The sequence below is a fragment of the Triticum urartu genome, chromosome 1, assembly GCF_003073215.2.
Source record: "Triticum urartu cultivar G1812 chromosome 1, Tu2.1, whole genome shotgun sequence".
Lineage (NCBI taxonomy): Eukaryota > Viridiplantae > Streptophyta > Magnoliopsida > Poales > Poaceae > Triticum > Triticum urartu.
The window spans coordinates 362,222,012-362,232,362 of NC_053022.1; the positions used below are offsets into that span (position 1 = coordinate 362,222,012).

At 50.2% G+C, this 10,351-nt stretch overlaps 1 long non-coding RNA gene across 1 annotated transcript; it reads left to right on the forward strand.

Annotated features, from left to right (window-relative positions):
- The first annotated feature begins 239 nt into the window (after positions 1-239).
- On the forward strand, positions 240-2,847 carry LOC125533646. The gene is made up of 3 exons (XR_007294324.1): positions 240-787; positions 918-1,212; positions 1,301-2,847. It is a non-coding gene; the product is annotated as an uncharacterized LOC125533646 (long non-coding RNA).
- The last annotated feature ends 7,504 nt before the right edge of the window (positions 2,848-10,351 follow it).

Sequence of the window (10,351 nt, forward strand, 5' to 3'; positions counted from 1 at the left end):
AGATATTGCCTACGTGTCATTTTTTGCACAGGTTCACATTTTTTAAAACGTGATTTGTGGAGGTATGGGTGGTTGGTTCCTTCCAGATATTTCGTTAGTTCTCTCTCTTCTAGATTCTTCTCCTCTCCTAAAGAAGGCTCCCGTAGAATCTGGTGCAGCAGTTCCACCGCCTTTATATTTGCTTATAAATAGACTCCTCTCCGTCCCGATGCTCCATACCTCACCTCTGCCGTGCCATCAGTGCCCCATCGTCGAGCTCCCACCCCCCAGCCTGCCTCTTCTCTTCGTGTGGCCAAGCTGGAATGGAGGGCACGATCAATATTCGTGGAGCCCCAGGCTTGGCCCATCTAGTAGGCATACATTCATTAGTTTCTTTTTTATATTTATATACATACAAGGCCCAGCCCCAGGCGTGCAAGCATAGCCCCATGTTCAGCCCACATAAGTTCCCACTTCCCAGCCCAATGGAGATGTCCTATGCCACGACTCGAGACCACCATAGTTGGTTTGGTTAGTAGCGATTTCTAAGGAATCGATCATCCAGTGTTTCGCCTCATCTTTCGCCCAATTGATCAAAAAACATCTCCGTTCACAGCTGCGCCGCCTCAGCCGCCCACCGTTTCCCATGGGACAGATCGGCGTCCCGTGTCTGTACTTGCGCCCAGGCGGCTGGCGCTCGCCGCTCAGAGCACGGATCATCGCCTCGTCGACTCCTAGCAGTGCCCTCCGGGCTCCAGCCCTTCTTCCTTATCATCTTCAGAATCGGCTAGACAGCAAGACAGGACAGGTAATCTTCAGTTTATTGTATCTGTCATCTAATTTTCTTTAGTTTTCTTTCTATTTGCCCAAGTCAATGAGTTTGTGACATTCAATTGTATTACTTTAATCACTTCTATTTCATTGTTATTTGTTAACAGAAAATATTGTTCAAAATCTAAGATGAAGAGGATTCAAACAATTGAAGAGGAAATATTGTTCAAAATCCTTGATTCTGCTTTGTCACTACAGCAACCGTAGAAAGAGCTTTCTCAGCTATGAGCATTGTCAAAACTGAATTGCGGAATAAGATGAATGATGAATGGATGAATCATCGTTTGGTGTGCTATATTGAGCGTGATGTATTTACAAGCATTGATGATATTAAGATTATACAGTGCTATCAAAAAATGAGGAAACAAAAGGGGCTACTACCTCGTGCACTTCGTGACAATGGTATTTTTTTTGCAAAATATCATACGAACAATTGATTTTAGTATATGTCCAGTGTCTTAATTTTAAATACTCGATTTTATGTTTGCAGCTCCAGGTCTTTCTACTATTGCTGGTGAAGAAACAATTGCCTAGAATTAAGCAAGTCTTCATCAATTTGGTACCAAACAATGTTTGTAAAATGCACTTTGTTAAATTATTTGTTTTATCAAATTTTCTCTCATGGTAATAAGGAATTTACATTTCATCTTTAATGTGAATTTGTGGCATACTTCTAGCACATGTTGGTGTGCATGCTATTTGACGTTATTTTTAGTCAGTTAGTTTTAGCCCTAGGCTTTGAGAAATCCTGACTCCGCCTCTGGGTGCAGCCATGCAGGTCATGCCGCTGTTGGCCGTGGAGAACGTGCCCCGCGCAGAAGTCATGCTGGGCTCGCCGGAGACGCGCTGGCAGTGGCGCTACTGCGCCTCAAGCGCGTACCGGTGACCTCTAAGGCGTCGAGACCCGAACACGGCCGAGGTCTTGGCAGATGGTGCCGAGCTTATCAAGCCCGCCGTCAACAGCACCAGGCCGCACGTAGTGGCCCTGCTCGCGGAGCTTCGCTCCTACGACCTACTGTTCGAATTCGCCACGCTCCTAGGTTGCCGAGGTTGCGCCGCTCCAGTTCGCTATCTTCTCCGTCTTCCTCATTTGTCACCGTGCCAATCTCCCAGTCCCAGCTTCCCGGCTTCACCTACATGTTCACTAGCTTCAATGGTGAGTCGTGCCTGTATTGTACGCCTGCGCCATTGCTAACCTCGAGGACAGTGATGCCCTCGTGATCAAAACATGCGTCGTCATGAAGTGCTCCGGCACTGAGGAAGTCGTAGCATGTGGCCGCTACAAGCAGTCCTTGTCGGCAATACCACGGCAGACAGAGACATCCATCAACAGTCGTCAACCCGGATGGAGGCTCGAAGTTAACGTGGAAGCGCCCTGTTGGGAATAAGCCGTGCTGAGCCCGGTGTGCGGTGTGCGTGCGTGCGTGCGGTGGCCACATCGGACTCGGGCCAGGGCGAGCTTGGGCGCGTGCGTGCGTGCCCAAGTGTAGGTGTGCGTGTGTGCGCGTGGCCGCGTGAGTTAGCTGGCGAGGTTTAGGGGGAGTGGACTGCGTCGGGCGCGCAGCATGGCCGCGGCGATCGCATGCGTGCGTGATCGGAGCGCGCGAGCCGGCGCGTGCGGGGCGTGGCGAGTGGAAGGTGGGTGCGTTCGAGCGTGGCCCGGCATGTCGGACCTCGCGGGTATAAGATCCACTCCACCCCTGTGTAATCGCTGACGAGATCGAGTTCGTGCTCGAGGAGAAATACAAAGAACCCGTTCGTGTGGGGGGTGGGCGTTCATGCGCCGGCAAACTCTCTGTGTTCTTCCTCCTCCTCTCTGGTCGTGTGTTCGGTGATCACCGTCGAGTGCTCGAGATCGCTGCGCCAACATTTGGTATCAGAGCAAGGTGACGAAGCGAGCTGAAGGAGATCGCCGGCGATGGCTCTGGTTCCACACGGCGGAGGCAGCGCGGGCGGATCGGTGTCCATGGGGATGCCGGTGCTCGCGCCGGACGGCTACACCCTGTGGGCAATCAAGGCACGGGCGATCCTTGATGCCCACACTGAAAGGATCGATATGGTTGACTAGAGGGGGGTGAATAGGCAACTAACAATTTTTAGCTTTTCTTTAACAATTTAAACTTTGCATCAAAGTAGGTTGTCTAGATATGCAACTAGGTGAGCAACCTATATGATGCAACAAGAATAGGAACACAAGCAAGCAAGTGATATGATATAAATAAGCTTGCACAAGTAAAGGCACGAGATAACCAAGAGTGGAGACGGTGGAGACGAGGATGTGTTGCCGAAGTTCCTTTCCTTTGAGAGGAAGTACGTCTTCGTTGGAGCGGTGTGGAGGCACAATGCTCCCCAAGAAGCCACTAGGGCCACCGTATTCTCCTCACGCCCTCACACAATGTGAGATGCCGTGATTCCACTATTGGTGCCCTTGAGGCGGCGACCGAACCTTTACAAACAAGGTTGGGGCAATCTCCACAACTCAATTGGAGGCTCCCAACGACACCACGAAGCTTCACCACAATGGACTATGGCTTCGCGGTGACCTCAACCGTCTAGGATGCTCAAACACCCAAGAGTAACAAGATCCGCAAGGGATTAGTGGGGGGAATCAAATTTCTCTTGATGGAAGTGTGGATCGAGGCCTTCTCAACCACTTCCGAACAAATCAACAAGTTTGATTGACTAGGGAGTGAGATCGGGCGAAAATGGAGCTTAGAGCAATAATGGAGCTTAGGGTTGGAAGAGATGAGTCAACGGGGAAGAAGGGGACTCCTTATATAGGTAGGACAAAGATCCAACCATTACCCACCAACCAGCCCGCGGCCAGCGGTACTACCGCAAGGCTGCACGGTACTACCGCTTGCTACCAAGCGGTACTACCGCACGGCCATGCGGTACTACCGTACAGGCCCGCGGTACTGCCGCAACCCCAGCGACAGGAAGGTCAGATCTGACGCGCAGGAGCCGAGGGTGGTACTTCCACGAGTGCGGTACTACCGCGCCCCCATGCGGTACTACCGTAAGGCAGAAATCCCCTAGCCAGGGGGGAGGAAACATCCGTGCCTAATTCCACAAAAAAACGGAAGAAGCAAAAACCCGACACAGTAGTACTGCCGAGGGGCGGTACTACTGCCTGACAACATAGCACGGTACTACCGCGGAGCGAAAGCGGTACTACCGCGGTAGGTGTGGATGTAAAAAATGGCATCCGCCCCTACTACCGCAAAGGAGCGGTACTAGCCTGGTGGGCAGCGGTAGTGCAGCTCCAGAGGAGCGGTACTACCGTGGGCACCTGCGGTACTACCGCGCCACCGCACGGTACTACCGCTGGTGCCTACGGTACTACCGCTCTCCTGGGAGCAGTACTACCGCGACCCAAATCAGCAGCCAGAACCAGGGAGGCGAGAAAGCGGAGGAAGCTCCAAGGGAAAAGGAGGGGACAAGAAGGAGACGTGTACGTGATGATTCCACCCAAACCTTTCCGACGCGGACCCCCTCTTAATAGTACTGCTTTCCTACGACTCAAATCCACCAAAAAGAAACGTAGAAAAGACGCCGTCTTCAACAGTCTTCGAGGGGCACCCAACCATCTTGTGCCTAGCGATGAAATGTCTGGGATACTTAAGGCACATGATTAGTCCACAAACGCGTTTTCATCAATCACCAAAACACCTTAGGGATAAATATGCCCTTACAATCTCCCCCTTTTTGGTGGATTGATGACAATACGGGATTTGCACAGGGGAAATAATATTAAGCAACCACAAACCCCTCCTCTCTAGAATATAGACGGGCTCCCCCTAGATGTATGCCACTTAGATGAGTGCTTTGAATTGCACGACACACATACTAGGATCAAAGCTCCCCCTATATTATAGAGACGAGGCATATCTAGTAATAGGAAGGCTATCACAAGACAAGATAGCACAAACATAAGTTAACTAAGATAGATAGAGTGCATATGTCTTACACCATATGAAGGATAGGTCTCGAAAGCTTAAACCAAACAAAAGCAAACGAAACGAGGCAAACGAGGCCCAAACAACAAAGCAAACAAACACACCAAGCACGACACAACGCAAATCCCTACACTCTCTCCCCCTTTGGCATCAAGACGCCAAAAAGGCAGAGAGGACACCTACACACACGGGGTGGCTCAGGCAGAGAAGTCGTCCCACTGCTCCTCGTGCTCCTCTTCAGACTCAGCGGCGGGGACGGTCTCCTCGATGTCTTCCCCTGAACTGGTCCACTTGTATCCCGGCTTCGACATCCAGGCAGCCTCAGGCGTGATGACGTCCTCAGACCCGCCAGACACATCCTCTCCAAAGAGCTTCATAACCTTCTTGTCACGGCGGCGACTCTCCTTGTCTGCCACATGAGCCATGTACTGTCCCTTTGCCTGCATGCAGAAAAGAGTCTTCATCTTGTCCTTTAACTTCTTGGCCCGCGATGGCTCAGAGGAAGGTGTGGTGGATCTAGCAGGACGGTCCTCAACAATATTCTCAGCAGCAGCCTCCTCCTCACCAACAGCCCTCCTAGCAGAAGAGGCCTCAGCACGGGTAGTGGTGTTGGCCCAGTTGGGCTTGACGCGGAGGCTGATGGACTCATGGCGAATCCAGTCTGGAGCAAGGAACTCATCACCAGGGTACATCTTCTCCCAAGTGGTGGAGAGCAGCAGAAACAGGTACGGTCCATAGATAGGTACCTTGCGAGTGAACACCGCAAATCGAAGCTCACACCACATGATGTGTGAGACATCAAGTGGCTGAGTCTAAGATGAACGTGCCTCTACACACAGGAGCAACATGTCCACTAGATAGGCATGGACCTTGTCCTTGTCGCCAATGCGTGGGAATAGAGTGTTGCGGAAGATGCTATGCATGATATCCAGAAAGGAGTTCAACACCCAAGTTGACTTGCCATTGGGGAGCACCTTCTCAACAAGGAAAGGCTGAAGCAGGTTCTTGTTGGCAGACTCAGAGTTGGCATGGGGGCGAACACCAACGGGGGTGTGAAGCCCGTCATCAGGAATGTGAAGCAGATCCATGAACTCCTTCCATGTAGCAGACAGCTGACGGCCGTTGGTCATCCAGATCATCCTCCGCTCATCCCCGGGATGAAAGTACACTGAGGCAAAGAACTGACAGATAAGCTCAGGGTCATAGTCAAGGTGAAAGGAGATCACCGGTTCAATAGCAAACTGCTCCACCAAGTCCAGAGCCTCTCCAAAATAGTCACGAAACTTGTCCTTCCGCATGTGATTCATGTCAATCCACTTGACATCCACGAAGGTATTCTGCTTGTTCTTGATCACATCCAGATAGATGAGAGCCTGTTGCTTGGTCCAAAACAACTCGGTGCCTCTGAGGATAGCCCGAGCATTCACATAGGGATTGATCTTCCGGCGTTCGACATACTCAGTGACTGAAATCTCATCCATGCCCTTAGCAGGTTCCTTTTGCTTACTGGCAGTGGTCTTGACATTGCGCTTGGGGGCATTGGAGCCCTCTGGGGCTTCATCTTGGGGGTTGCGCAGACGCTTGGAGCCAGTGTCATGACTAGGATTGGAACAGCGAGAGCCACCACCTGAGACACAAAACACAAAACACCCACGACAAACAAGAGGGATCAATGCAAAGACCACAACAAAGCAAAAGAAACATGCAGAAAGCACACAAGATAATTGCCTAGAGAGAGATTTGACCCCTATGGTAGTACTGCCAAGTGCTGCGGAACTAAGATAGTAGTACTGCTCTTAGTCGCGGTAGTACCGTGTAAGGTCACGGTAGTACCGGGTCTAGGAGCGGTAGTACGAGCTTAGTCCCTCAGCTAGCGCGGTAGTACCGCGTCTGATGAGCGGTAGTACCGCACGAGCTAGCGCGGTAGTACCGCACCTGATGGGCGGTAGTACCGCACGAGCGGTAGTACCACACATGAGACACGGTAGTACCGCACCGTGTCAGATCCGAACAAGTTCAAATCTGAGAAAAGCCCGCGAAACCGCGGCGGTACTACGGTTGGACAAATCTACCACAAGACAACATATCAAGTATGATTCCTACGCAACACGACTCTCCTACATCCTACTCTTGCATAGATTTGGCCTAAAATCTCAAGAACAACAAGCATCTCCCCAAAAACCTAGAAGCGGGAGAACAACCAAGAAAAAGAGGGATTTGGGGAAAAACCTTGGTCCATGGCAAGAGGAAGTGGTGGGGAATGATCCCACCGGTCGGAATCCGAGGAGAGTGGCCGGAGACGGAGATCCGACGAGGGCCTCCGGCGCCGTTCTTGAGCAAGAGAGAGAGAGATGTGGGGAGAGAGACAAGTGAATGGGTATGGGGAGTTGGAACTCCCCTGCCCGAGTCGTAACCCCCACGCTCCCTCGACGGCACGGTAGTACTGTGCCCCATCGCGGTAGTACCGCTCGGCGCGGTACTTCCGAAGTACCGCACCTGAGCGGTAGTACCGCGCTATGGCGCGGTAGTACCGTGCCTCTCAAAGCGGTAGTACCGCGGCAAGCCGCGGTAGTACCGTGGGCTCAAGAAGATGCACGTTTTAAGCACATGAAAAACGGGGTCTTTGCACTAACACTCCGAGGCAACACGGCACCATGAGACCACGCTACACACAAAGGCAGAAAGGCAAACGACAAAACGAAACAACCATGAGACACCACCTCTCCAAAGAGAGGGCGATGGCTGTAGCCACCTATGTTTGAGTCAATTGGTATGGCACCGCGAATAATTATCCTTGGGTCCATGACCAAAACTCGTCTTTGAAGCACAAGTACCATCAAACATGGGTAATGTGAAAGACTTGATCAATTTATGCATAATGGGGGGAGGGAGAGTTCATTGAGAGAACAACACTCCCCCTATGTCCATGCCTACATATAAAAAAGACAACACGTTGAGTATGGTGGGGTGTGCAAGGGTTCAAGCAACATTGCTCGAATCAATGATATTTAGCTCATGCCTTAACTCGCGAAATCTTGCTTCATCCAAGGGCTTCGTGAAAATATCTGCAAGGTTATCATGAGTGTTGACATAGTTGAGCTCGATCTCTCCTCGCCTAATGTGATCCCGGATGAAGTGATACCGGATCTCGATATGCTTCGTCTTGAAGTGTTGCACCGGGTTGAGAGAGATCTTGATGGCACTTTCATTGTCACACCAAAGAGGCACTTTGTCACAAATGACACCGTAATCCTTTAAAGTTTGCCTCATCCATAAGAGTTATACACAACAACTACCGGCCGCCACATACTCCGCTTCAGTGGAGGAGAGAGACACACAACTTACCAAAGAGCAACCAAGGAATTGGCACCCTCCAGAAGTGGACTTCCTATCCACTTTGTCTCCCGCCCAATCGGAATCCGAATACCCTACAAGCTTGAAGTTTGCTCCTCTTGGGTACCATAAGCCAAAGTTTGGGGTATGAGCCAAATATCGAAAGATTCGTTTGACCGCCACATAGTGACTTTCCTTAGGTGCGGCTTGAAACCGTGCACAAATTCCCACACTCAACATGATATCCGGTCTAGATGCACAAAGGTAAAGCAAGGAGCCTATCATGGAGCGATATACCTTTTGATCCACCGCTTTACCGTTGGGATCTATGTCAAGTTGGCACTTGGTGGGCATTGGAGTGGAAGCCCGCTTGACATCACTTAGCTTGAATCTCTTGAGCATGTCTTGAGTATATTTGGCTTGGTTGATGAAGGTTCCTTCTCTTCTTTGCTTCACTTTGAACCCTAGAAAGAACTTCAACTCTCCCATGGAAGACATCTCGAACTTTGAGGTCATGAGAGCGGCAAATTCCTCATTGAAAGCTTTGTTAGGGGAACCAAAGATGATATCATCAACATATAATTGGCACACAAACAACTCCCCTTTGACCTTCTTAGTAAAAAGAGTGGGGTCGATTAGCCCAACTTCAAAACCACGGTCTTGTAACAACTCGGTAAGGTGGTCATACCACGCACGTGGGGCTTGTTTAAGGCCATAGAGTGCCTTATCGAGTTGACACACATGATCGGGAAAGTAGGGATCCTCAAACCCGGGGGGTTGCTTGACATAAACCAATTCATTAATGGGACCATTAAGAAAAGGACTCTTCACATCCATTTGTTGTAACTTAAAGTTATGATGAGAAGTATAAGCAATCAACATGCGAATAGGTTCAAGACGAGCAACGGGAGCAAAGGTTTCACCGTAGTCGATACCCTCGACTTGGGAGTAGCCTTGTGCTACCAAACGAGCCTTGTTGTGAATGATAATCCCATGGGCATCTTGCTTGTTCTTAAATATCCACTTGGTTCCAATGACATTGTGGTTCCCCGTCGGTCTTGGCACCAATCTCCACACTTTGTTGCGCTCGAAGTTGTTGAGTTCTTCATGCATGGCATTGAGCCAATCTGGATCTTCTAGCGCCTCATAGACCTTGTGGGGTACGACACAAGAGACAAATGCGTGATGCTCACAATAGTTTGCTAATTGTCTACGAGTGCTTACCCCCTTTCTTAAGCTTCCAAGCACATTCGTCATGAGATGATCCTTGGTGGAGATCTTGGAAGCAACCTTGGCGGCACGACGCTCCAATTCCTCCTCGGGGGTGAGACGAGGAGTGGTCACTTGATCATCTTGAGCGTCGTCTTGAGCTTGTTCTTGTTCTTGGACTTGCTCGGAGGAGAGAACTTGACCTTGGGCATCACTTGATGTGTCAACACCGCCTTGAGCATGATCTTGCCCTTGGTCATGTTCTTGAGGATGAGGGCCTTCATGTTGTTCTTCGGAAGCGTGTGGGCCTTGGGTTGGTGATGGATCCACTTGAGTGGAGCTTTTTCCTTCTCCTTCGGCCACAAGGGGTTCCTCAATGGGTAGGATAAAACCAACACCCATTCTTCTTATGGCTTGAGGAGGAATTTCATCACCTACATCACAAGTGCCACTTTGCTCCACTTGGGAGCCGTTATTCTCATCAAACTCCATGTTACATGTCTCCTCAATAAGTCCCGTGGATTTATTGAGGACACGGTAAGCATGAGAGTTTGTAGCATAACCAAAAAATATGCCCTCATAAGCTCTAGCCTCAAATTTAGACAACCGAACACCTTTATTGAGAATGAAACACTTACACCCGAACACCCGAAAGTACTTGAGGTTGGGCTTGTTACCGGTGAGTATCTCATATGGAGTCTTGTTCAAGCCCTTGCGGAGGTAGAGCCGATTGGATGCATGACACGCGGTGTTGATGGCTTCGGCCCAAAAGTTGTACGGAGACTTGAACTCCGCCATCATGGTCCTTGCCGCATCCATCAACGTCTTGTTCTTCCTCTCCGCAACACCATTTTGTTGAGGGGTGTAAGGTGCGGAATATTGATGCTTGATCCCTCATCACTAAGAAACTCATCCAAGGTGTAGTTCTTGAACTCGGTGCCGTTGTCACTTCTTATTGTCAAGATCTTTGCATTGTGTTGACGTTGTGCTTCATTTGCAAAGTCAATGACGGTTTGTTGGGTCTCGCTCTTCCTCTTGAA